Source organism: Eleutherodactylus coqui, chromosome 6 (genome assembly GCF_035609145.1).
Source record: "Eleutherodactylus coqui strain aEleCoq1 chromosome 6, aEleCoq1.hap1, whole genome shotgun sequence".
NCBI classification, from domain to species: domain Eukaryota; kingdom Metazoa; phylum Chordata; class Amphibia; order Anura; family Eleutherodactylidae; genus Eleutherodactylus; species Eleutherodactylus coqui.
The window spans coordinates 183,124,349-183,138,777 of NC_089842.1; the positions used below are offsets into that span (position 1 = coordinate 183,124,349).

General features: G+C 43.1%; 1 protein-coding gene across 4 annotated transcripts in view; it reads left to right on the plus strand.

The window, feature by feature from the left end:
- SMOC1 (SPARC related modular calcium binding 1) overlaps positions 1–14,429 on the plus strand; it is a 228,711-nt gene that overhangs the window by 179,404 nt on the left and 34,878 nt on the right. The window lies entirely within an intron of this gene.

Sequence of the window (14,429 nt, forward strand, 5' to 3'; positions counted from 1 at the left end):
TGCTTGCCAATCAGAAGCCATAGTGTTACTGTCCGGGGCTTATTTAATAATACTGTCTAAAAGTTAGACAAACGTAGAATGGACAGTCGTAAAATGTGCCAGATTTATGACAGTAGCTAATAGTAGTTGAATAAGGAATCTGTTGAATTTTAATACTGTCTAGTCAAAGTTTTTAGAAAAATAGTTTCCCCGAAAATAAGGCACTGTCTTGTATTGATTTTTGCCCCAAAAGAGGCGCAGTGTCTTATTTGTAGAGGGTGTCTTATAATACTCACCTAGCAGGCCGGCGCTCAGGTCGCTCACGCTGGTCTCTGGCACTGCTGCAGGCTTCTGTGTACTCCTGAATAGGGACAGAGCATTTCTTCCTGGTAGCGGGGCTTGAACACCAAGCAAGCGATTGCTCTAATTGGTTGATGTGGCGCTCGATGAACCAATCAGAGCCGTCTCTCAATGAACCAATCACTGCCATTCATTGAGTGACATCACTGAATGGCTGTGATTGGATTATCGAGCGCCGACTCAGATTGCTTCATTGAGCGCCACATCAGTTAATTAGACCCGGCGCTCGATAATCCAATCACAGCCATTCAATGATGTCATTCAATGAATGGATGTAATTGGATTATCGAGCGTCGGCTCTGATTAACTGAACCAATCAGAGCAATCGCTTGCTGGAAGCCGGGTATTCAAGCCCCGCTACCAGGAAGAAATGCTCTGTCGCTATTCAGGAGTACACGGAAGCCTGCAGCAGCGTGAGGGTTATTTTTAGGGGAGGTACTTATATTTCAATCACCCCCCCCCCCCCTTCCCCCCACCAAAAAAATTAGGGTAGGGCTTACTATTGGAGTAGGTCTTTTCGAGGAAACACAGTATTATTAGGCTTAGTTTACACTAAAAATTGCACTAAATTTTCGTTGCAATTCGGTGTAATTTAGGCCACGCCTCTTTTTTGGACAAGTCAGAAAAACTGTCAAAGTGTCTAAAAACGCATAGTAAATGTAATGTAAAGCATGTAAGATCATTTTCTGGTGCAATTTGAGCCGGAAAACTTTTTTACTTTGTTTAGTAAATCTTTCCTTTAGTTTAAATAAAATTACATTTATAGGTCTATTCACCTGCATACCGCTAGGGGGTCACAATTGCAACCCGGACTCTTGCTGTCCAACCACTGTTGCCCACAGGCCGGTTCCCTGTGATGCTCAGGGAGGGGAGGGCCATTACCTGGGGCAGCAGCAGCTAATTTCATGCTGCAGACTTCCCTGGGATGTGCTCCTCCCTTCCACTGAGAGACTGCAGTTATGATTGGTCACAACTGCAATCTATCAGTGCACTGCCGGCTGCGTGATTGGTCCGACGGCGGTGTCTGGTAGCAGAAGAAAGGAGCAGCAATCATACAGTGTATCCGAAGTATGTGCTGTATATAATCAAACATGTATAGCTGGTATAAATTATACCAGCTGTATATATATAATTATATAAGGAGATATCCAGGATATACCAGCATGCTCCATATCACTGTACATCCTCCTATATATAGTGATATGGACCATGCTGGTGTAACCCTTATAACTTACACAAGCTGTACATATATATTCATATATAGGAGATATCCATTTCCCTGCATATAGTGATATGGACCATGCTAGTATAGCTTGGGTATCTCGTGTGTGTGTGTGTGTGTATATAATATAATATACAGTTAGGGCCAGAAATATTTGGACAGTGACACAAGTTTTGTTATTTTAGCTGTTTACAAAAACATGTTCAGAAATACAATTATATATATAATATGGGCTGAAAGTGCACACTCCCAGCTGCAATATGAGAGTTTCCACATCCAAATCGGAGAAAGGGTTTAGGAATCATAGCTCTGTAATGCATAGCCTCCTCTTTTTCAAGGGACCAAAAGTAATTGGACAATGGACTCTAAGGGCTGCAATTAACTCAGAAGGCGTCTCCCTCGTTAACCTGTAATCAATTAAGTAGTTAAAAGGTCTGGGGTTGATTCCAGGTGTGTGGTTTTGGATTTGGAAGCTGTTGCTGTGACCAGACAACATGCGGTCAAAGGAACTCTCAATTGAGGTGAAGCAGAACATCCTGAGGCTGAAAAAAAAGAAAAAATCCATCAGAGAGATAGCAGACATGCTTGGAGTAGCAAAATCAACAGTCGGGTACATTCTGAGAAAAAAGGAATTCACTGGTGAGCTTGGGAACTCAAAAAGGCCTGGGCGTCCACGGAAGACAACGGTGGTGGATGATCGCCGCATACTTTCTTTGGTGAAGAAGAACCCGTTCACAACATCAACTGAAGTCCAGAACACTCTCAGGGAAGTAGGTGTATCTGTCTCTAAGTCAACAGTAAAGAGAAGACTCCATGAAAGTAAATACAAAGGGTTCACATCTAGATGCAAACCATTCATCAATTCCAAAAATGGACAGGCCAGAGTTAAATTTGCCGAAAAACACCTCAAGAAGCCAACCCAGTTCTGGAAAAGTATTCTATGGACAGATGAGACAAAGATCAACCTGTACCAGAATGATGGGAAGAAAAAAGTTTGGAGAAGAAAGGGAACGGCACATGATCCAAGGCACACCACATCCTCTGTAAAACATGGTGGAGGCAACGTGATGGCATGGGCATGCATGGCTTTCAATGGCACTGGGTCACTTGTGTTTATTGATGACATAACAGCAGACAAGAGTAGCCGGATGAATTCTGAAGTGTACCGGGATATACTTTCAGCCCAGATTCAGCCAAATGCTGCAAAGTTGATATGACGGCGCTTCACAGTACAGATGGACAATGACCCCAAGCATACAGCCAAAGCTACCCAGGAGTTCATGAGTGCAAAAAAGTGGAACATTCTGCAATGGCCAAGTCAATCACCAGATCTTAACCCAATTGAGCATGCATTTCACTTGCTCAAATCCAGACTTCAGACGGAAAGACCCACAAACAAGCAAGACCTGAAGGCTGCGGCTGTAAAGGCCTGGCAAAGCATTAAGAAGGAGGAAACCCAGCGTTTGGTTATGTCCATGGGTTCCAGACTTAAGGCAGTGATTGCCTCCAAAGGATTCGCAACAAAATATTGAAAAAAAAATATTTTGTTTGGGTTATGTTTATTTGTCCAATTACTTTTGAGCTCCTAAAATGTGGAGTGTTTGTAAAGAAATGTGTACAATTCCTACATTTTCTATCAGATATTTTTGTTCAACCCTTTTAAATTAAACGTTACAATCTGCACTTGAATTCTGTTGTAGAGGCTTCATTTCAAATCCAATGCGGTGGCATGCAGAGCCCAACTCGCGAAAATTGTGTTACTGTCCAAATATTTCTGGCCCTAACTGTATCTATCTATCTCAGAGATGTATAACCTATACCTGCTGTATATATAATTATATACAGGAGATACACAAGTTATACTAGCATGGTCCATATCACTATATACAGATGTAAAATAAATCTTGTTATTTGTTTAGCGCCAATTTATTCTGCAGTGCTTTCAGGTAATTTATTACCCCCCACCAAGCTGGGTACTCATTTTACCGACCTCAGAAGGATGGAAGGCTAAGTCAAACGTGAGCCGGCTACCTGAACCATACGGGGATTGAACCTGTAACCTTCAGGTCGTGAGCAAGAGCTTAGGACTGCATTTCTGCTGCTTTAACACTCTGCTCGAGGCTCTGTGTACAACTTATTTCAGCTGTACACATATAATTATATATACAAGATACCCAGGTTATACCAGCATGGTCTATATCATGAGGGCTGAACTTTTGCACCCGGGCCCCTGAGCCTTTAGTTATGCCCCTGGGTATACTCTTCTTCCCTGGACCACCACTATTAACCATTTTACTATCCTAAAGAGTACAGAAGTAAAGCTATAAAATCCTATTATGGAAAATTAATCACTAAACCACCCTAGACCTCCAAGAATCTTAAATATTAAACCATAACCTTCCTAGACCACCATGGATAAATATTAGTGCTGCCTTCTTCATTACCCTAGACCAATACATATACAAGGTTTTAACCACTACGCCAATCTAGATTCCCAGGGATAGTAAAGAATTTAATTATATCACTAACCATTAAACCATTCTATGTAAAAAAAAAAGTGCCTGATGTAATACATTGAGCAGAACTGGGAGTTGAGAGGGAATTGTGGGCACCAATGTACTTCATAGCTCCTCCCTCCAGTTTCCCTTTTCTTAATTTATACATATCTTTATTTCAACACTAAAGGGAATCTGTCAACTTGATCATGCTATCCAAGCCACATACATCAAGAGGAGCTGAACAGATTAATATATCATTTTGTATGAAGATAGCATAATTTGTGCTTCATTCATTTAAACCTCTACTTATTCTGAGCTTAGAGCTCCAATGGGCAGTCCTATCACTGGTTGACGACTATCTGTGTATGACTGTACATAAAGAGGTAGCTGTCAATTACTGATAGCTCCGCCCACTGGACCTCTAAGCTGAGAATGACCAGAGATATAAATATATAAAATACAAGTTATACTGACTCTTTCCCCATAAAACCATATATCAATCTGCTCAGCTCCTCCTGCTCTATAATATGATGCCTGTAGTTTGAACATGTTCAAGCTGACAGATTCCCATTAAGTTAAGCATTGCATAATTTTATTAAGCAAGATAAAGTTACATAAATTTTATTTTAAGTTTTTACTCAGACCACCTCCTTCATTTAAGCAGTTTTCCATGACTTTTTTGGAACCAAAATCAGAAATGGATCCAGGAGAAGTATATATTCTTCCTTTATATTCCGTATGTTTTGAATTTATTTCCAGCTTTGACACAAAACAAAAAAAAACTGCATGAAGATTGGAACAAAACTAGCACGCTCGTTTAAGGCTGATGCTCAAGCGAGCATCGGTCTTCTCGAGTAACTGATTACTGGTCCAAGCAAATGCGAGGCGAGCGGGAGGGGGGGAGAGACAGATCTCTCTCACTCTTCCCCCCCCCCCGCTGCCACCCCCCGCATTTGCTCGGACGAGTGATCAGTTACTTGCAAAGACCGATGCTCGTTCAAGCACCAGCCTTAAACGAACGTGCTCGCTCATCTCTAAACAAAACCTTTAAAAAATGTGTGTAACTGCTTTAACACCTTTTTTAAATTGCCAACTCTTCCAGGTTCTATCCAGTTTCTTACTATTCGTATTCAAATTGTTACTGTATAAAACATTTCATTCATTGCGTTTGTAAGTTCTATCAAATTAAGCTATGTTTTCTTGTCCAAGCAATTAAGGGAGATCCAATTACAAACAATATTAAACTTGGCCAAAAATAAGACCTTGGTGATCATCAACTTTGTTCGGTAGTCAGTGTTCCACATTGTATTTTCTCTCAAAATCCAGAGGGCGGGGGGGGGGGGGGGGGGGGGGAAAGGGAAGCTCAGCTTGCTATTTTTAACTGTTACTTTAAAAACTTTGGCCTAATAGGCCTTATTTTGCTCACTGGTCCTATATTAGGGAAAGCATTCCGGGCTCTGATTTCTGGAATCTTGGACAGCTGGAGTTACTTCTGTATTTTATCTTGGCAACAAATTCCGGAGAGTAATACAAGTGATGTATTATAATAAATTGAATGAGGTAGTGATTTTTGCGTATAGCTACTATACCCATATTCTACTATATATTAGTCTAACATATTCTAATTTCCCTCAAAGTTAAAATCCAATATTTCTTTACTTTTAAATGGTTCCTCTTCATCATGCTCCTCTTGTATTATTTAGTATATTTTATATCCAAAATTTGATTTTTTTTTGAGGGTTTTTAAAAAAACATATAGTGGGTACGATTAATCTTTGTCCGTTACTTTCTGTGTAGTGTATTTGACTTGGACATATGAGGAAGACAAAAAAAACTGTTTTCTGTAGGTTATGTACTCTTCAACACCAGCCCATCTAAAGTTCCTCCCCCTTCTATAATTTCTCTTATACAGTATATCAAATACCTCAATTCTTCAAGTTGCAAAACACTTCAAGTTTACAAAACTTCCAATTTGCAATTATCGAATAATAAAGGCCTTAATATTTTTTTATTTTTTTCAAACTTTCACAATGTTTATGCAGCAGACCACAAATTGGAAGCCTGAATAATTTCCTTTTCACAAGTTGCCCTGACTCAAGCACTTCTTATATACAGTATTTGCCATGTGTCTTGCACTTTCCCACACTAAATACACTATCCTACCAAAAGGATTTTGACACTCCTATCAGTAGAAAGGATTGTGTCTTACTAGCATGACACATGTCCTAAACCACGCTACATAAAATACAGACCCTGGTAGGTTTCAGCCATAATTTGTGATAGGAACTGAATGCTATTGGATATACGAGTTATGCAACTGCACACAAGCCGTCTATCACAAAGTGCAGTTACATTGGCCCATCTACAATGGTGCAAGGAGCGTTGTCATTGGAAAGTTGAGCTATGCAACAACGTTCCATGGAGTGATGAATTGCACTATTCCATCTTCATTTCAGATGGATATACCTGGGTGTGGAGGATGCCTGGAGAATGCCGTTTGTCCAAGTGTATTGTGCCAGTTAAATATGGTGGAGGTTCTGTTATAGTCTGGGGATGTTTTCCATGGCATGTCTCTTGGTTGTAGCTGTAAGAACCATGAACACAGAGGTGCACCTTGACATTCTAGACAATTATGTGCTACCGATAATTTGTTATTCTGGGAATGGTCACCAATAATTCCAACAAAACAATGTGCCTTGTCACAAATCCAATGCTGTTTTACATTGTTTTGAAGATATGGATGTTCCACGATTAAATTGACCTGAACAGAGTCTCTACATGAACCCTACTGAGCATCTTTGGGACAAACTGGAATGTTGCTTCAGGAAATATTAACAGTGTCCTTCTTCTTTGAGAGAACTTGCCAGACAAAAGTTAGTGCCCCTTAATAGCAAATGGATGCAGCATACTAAGGCCGCCTGCAGACGGGCGGAAATTCCATAGCGAGATTTCCTACAGAATTTCCGCTCTTGAAAGCTGCCATAGGATTGCGTTAGCAAACGCAATCCTAGGCAGACGGCCGTGGTTTGTCCGCGCGAACTCTCACGCAGCAAACAAACCGCGGCATACTCTATTTCTGCTCGGGGCTCGCAGAGCCCTGCACAGAAACATCACTGCCCGCCCGCTGGCTCCGGTCTGTGCATGCGCCGGCAAGCCGGCACATCAAATGGCCGGAGCCGCGGGTGAGTACGCACCGCTCTCTGCAGGCGCTCGGGTCAGGTCCCGCAGCGAGAATCCTTGCAGCCGGATCCGACCCGCCCATCTGCAGGCGGCCTAAGACTAGTGCACACTGCTGTCCTTTTGTCTCTGAAAAACTAGTAAAGTTTATTGTCCCGGAGAAAGTATGGGGAGTCAAATCACAAAATACAATATTTATATAGTGGAAGATATGTGTACATATGTGGGGGCATCCATTTGATAATAGTGCACCTTAATACCAAGTTAGACCCTCACCCATCCAAAATAAATGCCTCCTCACTTGATGGATGTTGATGATCTATGGTAAGCCTCCAATTTAGCTGTCATGGCCAACAAGATCACTCTATCTCTGGGGCAATTTTAAGGTTCAGTCTGTATGGTAAAGATAGCTACTGTATCCTCTGTTACCTATAAAACTAATATATCAATATTTATTTACTTACCATAAATCGCCCAAAATTCCACAGCTCCACACAGTTGTCTGCAATCTGTCCTCTACCCAAGAGCTCATATGACATTCCATCTATTGGAGCATACATAAATATTAAATGGCGGTGAATAATGGCGTTTTATTAAGGACCTTTCCCTTTTTACAGCAGTACGATAGTGTTTGTAGCATAATGCAGGGTTGTGTTATAGTATGAATAGAACGTCACTGTTATAAGTAAATATACTGATTGTATAGAATACAGGTATGCTGTACTGCCATACCGCTTGAGTAATGTGTGTAAGTTGGCTTGAAATCTACCTGGACCATATCCAAGCAACTTTGTCCTCTCATAACTCACCTGCCTTCCCCTTTTATGGATAAAGGGACATGTCACTCTAAATACATTCCCTTGGTCTCATAACTAATTAATTCTGTCTGAGCAGCAGAAGCTTTCTCCAGTTACAATAATGACGCCAGGACCTGGACTGGCAGCCAGTACATTGGAGAGGGCCAACAAGAGGCTTTCTGGGGCTATGCCTATCTGTCATACTGCCAAAATCTAGCAGAACTGTGCAGCTGCTTGTAGAGAGGACCTGAGAAGTGTATGGCTAATATAGAGTGCTGCTGTCCAGCCGTCACACAAGATACAGAGCTGATATTCTCACACGCAGCCCACTGGATTTTATACATAAGCACCTTACTTTATTCGTACATTTTGATAAGCAATGGCAGATCTCAACGTTCTTGTAGAGTAAACTTTCAACAGACAGTGACTGCTTTTTCTAATTGCAACGTGCTTCTAATAAAACATTTTAGTGCTGATTTTTTTTTTCCATTTAATTCAGTTCTGACAAGCTGCAATGCAAAATACACAGACAAATATGAGAATTTTTCTAAGTCATGACTAATAACTAAAGAATTGCACTAGTTCTGAGGCAAGCATAGCAAAGACTCCATTTTTTGTTGAGAGTGGAGAACCGCCTCCATAACAGCTTTTTAGTATGCAATTTTCTTTTCTATTGCATTTTTATGCATTGATGTCAATACTAATGTAGTATAACTTCCTGGGCCCCAGTGTAAATGCAATTTATAGTACTAGTGTCCTTCTATGTGGCAGAGGGACAGCTGGGCCACCTTATGTGACATCCGATCTGGATGCAAAATACCTTGTCCAAATCAGACACATTTGTTGTCCAAAAGGATGGATGTACACATATTATACTAAACGCGGAGAACCAAAAAAATATAACAAAAGCAAAAAATGAGGGAATGGGAAATCTGAAAGTAACCTACTGATTGATGAGACCGTGCCTAAAAGCAGAGCACTCATCCTGATCAGGGCGACCCTGACTCTCCCTTGTAATAAAGAAGATAATGTTTAGTACAGTAAATAACAATGGTCGGGAAATAGATGTTACAACACCCCAAAATTTCTTAACACCAAACAGATTTATTAATGCAGAGCTACAACTGTTTCTTGTGCTTTAGAAAATGTTCACTTTGGGAGAGGGAGGGGGGGGGGCATGGAAACATGGCGCAAGCAGAAGGAGAGCAGCAGCAGTTCTACCACCACCAACAGCAACACCTTGAATGCAGAGTGTGCACCTCCTGGGGACATTAGAGCTGTAGCTCCATTTTTTTCCATATTGACATTTTTCATTTGCGGGGAACTATGAGAAGAAAACATGTCGGAAGCAGGAGAGGAAGAGCAGCAGAACTTCCACCAGTAACAGCACCTTGAGGGCACAGCGTGGTCTTTGATATAAATCTATGGCCTGTAATACATGATTAAAAATTGCCAGCATGCTAACTAATCAGTAGAATCTGCCATGGCGGTGCAGAAGTCAGGTGAAATCCTCATTTTTTATAAACGGCAGGCCATGCACTTTTTCTGTGAACAGGAGGCTGCATCTGCCAGTTATCACACCCCCAGCGGTGCTGAACACCCTTTCTGATAACACGCTGGTAGCTCTGCAGGCAAGCACCTCAAAAGCATGTTGAGCAAGCTCTGGGCACTTGTCCAACTTGGACACCCATAAGTTAGAGGAGCCCATGCCATGTCTGCGTTCTATCCATGTAAGAGCTGACATACTCTTGGATTATGATGGATAAGTGCTGCCTGTGGCTGTTGGTTCTACCTTGTGCTTTTGCTGCAGGCAGCGAGTGGCTGAAAAGACTATGCCACACTTCTGTTAGACTTCCTCCTGTGACCGGTGGGGAAATTATGCACTCAAGCTGCTTTAGGCCTCCCTCACACAGGGCGTTTGCAAAACGCTGCCTTTTCAGCTCCCTTTTCAGCTGCCTTTTCAGCCCAGCTGAAGAGGCTACCCATTCATTTCAATGGGAGACTCAGCTGAAAACGCCCAAGAATAGAACATGCAGCGCTTTCAAAACGCAGCGTTTTCAGCCCTGTGTGAGCAGCCCCATTGAAATGAATGGGAGCCTTGTACAGCGTTTAGCACAGGGCTGAAAACACTGCTGAAAATGCCCTGTGTGAGGGAGGCCCAGTTTATCCTGATAGTGCTGTATTTTGCGGTTCCTCTCCACTACCGTAAAGAGATTTGTCACTTTGGCCTTGCAATGGGGATCCAGGAGGGTGGCCACTCAGTAATAATGTGATGTGGGCCATGCTGCAGCACTTCTGCAAGCACTGCAGCACAAAAGCACTCATATGAATCAAAGTGCTTAAGGGTAATGACCCACATTCCACAGGTCAGGCTGAAGAAATTCCTCTGACTGGTCCCGCCATCCATGTAGAGTAGCTGAGGTTACTGGTGGATGGATAGAATGTTGTGCAGCCTCCTGCCCTGCCTCTGGACTTATATTATCCTCCTCCCTTTCTTCCTTCTCTATACTTCTCCCTCCCATGGGTGGAGAAAGTTTTGCAGAAGATGCCCCCCTTTCTTTCCTAAAGCCACCCTCCCTGTTGGGAGATTGGTATCCCTTCCTTCTCCTCCTGTGACAACAACATGCCATTGTTCCTGATGCCCTGTAGTGTCTGTTCCAGCACATGGGCTAGGCAAGGTATATATGTGAGATTACTGAGGCAAAGGGCTGCTAGCAGGTTAGCCCCATTGTCGCACATGCCTGGCTTCAGATTGTGCAGGGTCAGCCAGACTGGGCACATAGAGAAGCGCAGTGGAATATGTTGGCACTATACAAATAGAGATTCTTATTATATTATGTCAACAGCTCTTCAGCCAGGTGGTTGTGTTGCCCTAGACATATGAGTTTTATGACAGCATGTTGGCATTTACCATATGTACTGCTCTATGGAGGTCAGATTTTGTCATATACAGATATCTGTACCGATGTGGAGGGTGTTGAAAGGTGGTATAAAGAGGTGGAGGAGGAGGGGACAGACAAGAATAAGTGTCCCACAACTCTTGGGGGTACCATGAAACGTGCACCTCCACTTTCTGCTTCATGACCCACCTACAGGAGATTGACCCAGTGTGCTGTTAAGGATATGTAATGCCCCTAGCCATGCTTGCTGGACCACGGGTCCATGATCAGGTGCACCCTGCCACTGACAGCATTCTTCAACATTGGGGACACGTTATCACTCACATGGGGGTGCAGGGCAGGGACGGATTTTTTGGGCAAAGAAACGATGGCTGGGCATCTGATACTATGGGTTAGAACAGAGCATCATGTTGCGGAGGGTGTCTGTGTCCACTAGGCTGAAGGGCAGCATTTACATTGCAAGCAGCTCTGCAATGCTTGCGTTCAGGCTCTGCGCTCGTTGATGGTTGGAATTGCACTTTTTTACGTTCCCATAGCTGGGGGATGGAGAGTTGGCTGCTAACCTTGAAAAGCTGGAATATGGGGTAAATGTCACTGTTGACGATGGTGGTGGTGGCTCAACCCCTGCACTCCGATTCCCACTCCTGGCTCAGAAGACTGCAGTCTGATTATCAGTTGTGTAGGAGAGGCCTAAAGTAGGCTGCAACTGCCCCTATACAAAACTGCCTCTCTGTGCTCAGAGGCTACTTCATGAACAGAGAGGGAGATGGAGGAAGAGGCAGCCGAAGAGGGAGCAGGATGAGGTTGACTCTTTGCCCTCTGGTCCAAGTGGGTTCTCCAAGGCAGTGGGTGGAGGGAGTTCATGTGACTTTTCATACCATTTGTGTGGAGGTTGTTTAAATTCTTGCTGTGTTTTAAACTCTTATGGCTGCCACCTCATGGAATCCAACCCTGTGCCCAACTAGTGTCGGTGCGTACATGTATTTTCTACACTTTCAAATTTTTTTCCCCCGCGCCCTCACTTGCCGAAGACACGGAATCGGCGACCTTTCCACAATGTCAATTGCAGAAGGGACGCGGGTTCAGATGGCTTCCATTGACTTCAATGGAAGTCGTCCGAGTGGAATCCGCATGAAAATACAGCATGCCGCCGTTTTTCCTCCGCTTGCGTACATTGCACTTTGATTCCGTGAGTGTGCAGGAAGAAGTGATTTTTTTTTTTCCATAGCATGCTATGAACGGTATTTACTGCGGAACCGCGGTACGGACACTGACAGCAGATTCTGCAGTGCAAATCCGTTCGTGTGCAGACGGCCTATTGCAGATCTTGCAGATGACCAGTCTTTTGTCATCACATGCGGTTTCAAAGAACACCCTGGCTGCACAAGTCTTGTGAGTAAATCTAGCTGTGAGCCTGATGTTCTTGCTACTACGACTAATGGTAGCTGAGGGTGGTGGCACTGCCCTTTTGGTTTTCTGTGCTGCCTTAGCAGGGTGCTGCCCTGCAAGCGCTTCTTGCTCCTTTCCTTGCAAGCTGCTGTCATGACTCTCCCTGTCTGTTCACATCATCATCTTGCAACTCCTCTTCCTCGTCCTTCTCATGATTGGACTCTGTCGCAATGAGCATTGGGACGTGGCACCTCCATTTCCACATCCCCTCAGTACAGATTGCCTGTGGAGAGCTGACCGAATGCACTGACCAGCCTTAATCTTCCTCTTTGAAGGAAGATAAATGGCTGGGCATCAGTGCATTTAATTCTTCTCTTTCTGATTGTTTGGACTGTCCAGTTGACATTCATGACACTGAATGATCAAGCAGCTCTGCACACTGATCCATGCAGCCTGCTTCGAAGTGTGTAGAGATTTGGCAAAAAGTGAAGTAGAGAGGGAATGCTCCTGGCTGACTGGTGCAGACGGACTGCTGTGTACCTGCAACTGGGAGGAAGAGGAGGTGGCTTGAGGCATGCTTTGTCATCCAGTCTACGACCTGTTCTGCCTGCTGCGGATGCAAAGTACGGGCAGAACCTTTTCTAAGGAATGGCAGTGGGCTTGCTTCGCCTCTTGCAGAATCTGTGGAGGTGTTGCTTCAGTAGGCGCCACTTGAAGTGCCAACTTGGCCTGTCCACCACCACTGACACATCCTCTACTCCTTGCTTTCTACGGGTTTTCTTTTTTATTTATGTATTTTGTTTGATTTTTAATGTAGTTTTATGTAACTTATCAGCTAACTTTGTAGTTTGCAGAAAACCACTGCTAGCTGCGTAAGGCCTGCAAATAATTTGCAGTGGCAAGACTGGCAACTTTGAATGACATCTGAGACCGCTGACATGTACTGTGTGTATTTGCTGTTTCCCAGTTTGCTCTTTTTGTTTTATATTAATAAAAACAGCACCGCCAACTAAATAAGCAGCAATCCCTAGGAGCCACAATATGTGAGAACATAAGGCCACAGAGCATGGATTGTATCTTTGTGAGCCATCATTGGCGCAGCGTAATTAAATTTCCCAAATCCCACTGCTAGCTGCGTATGGTCTGCAAATATAGAATTCATTGTGGCCAGACTGAACAACGACTGAGGCTACAATCAGAATTGCAATATTTCCCATGCCAAAGCGTAATTTGTCTGCTTTGCTGTTATATATGTTGACAGCAGCAGAAATGTTCCCTCCCTCAATGCGATTCGTATAGGCATAAAAATATAATGCAGCAACTTTCTCTTCTCATTCCAATAGAATCCCATTTTTAAGTTCTCTGCTGGTATACAAGCTTCAACACCAGCGGCAATATATCCTCTGTAGTATATCTGTCCCTATTAACAACAGACCACATGTTATATAAGTATATAAACGTGATGTATATCCTCTGTCCTGTGCTCAACTGTAAAATGGCTGCTGAATGGGTGAAAACTTGGAAAAGCATCCTATAACCGGAATACCATTTAGACCATGTTCCCATGGGACCATAAAATGTACTCCCTGCAGAGAATGGATCCATTCTATGATGGAAACAAACTTTGCTGGAAGGACCCTATTGACTATAATAAGGTCCATCCAGCTTCCATCATATCCACCAGCATGCTGCGTTATTCCATTCTGGATTTTAAGATAGGTCTGCGCTGAAAGCCCTCAATGGAGCCTCAACACAAATATGAAGAGAATCTAATATTTTGATACAATTATTATCATTATCATCATGCATTTTTGCTGATAAGAAGAAACATTTCATCTCCTTTAAAGGGGTTGTCTGAGTTATGTAAATATAATCTTAACGTGTCCCCCATCATATGAAATGACAAAATAGCTACGGTAATTCTCACCCATCTCTTTGTTCCTTTCCCACTGCTGCTTTGGGTCTCCGTTGTGCTATTTTTTACAGGGTGCAGTCAGTCCGTAAATCCTGTAAACCTGCTGCTGCAGCCAATGGCAGCACTCAGTGACTGCAGCCTGTAAAGATGATGTCAGCAGGGAGACCCGGAGTTCCTAGCAGGGGACAAGCA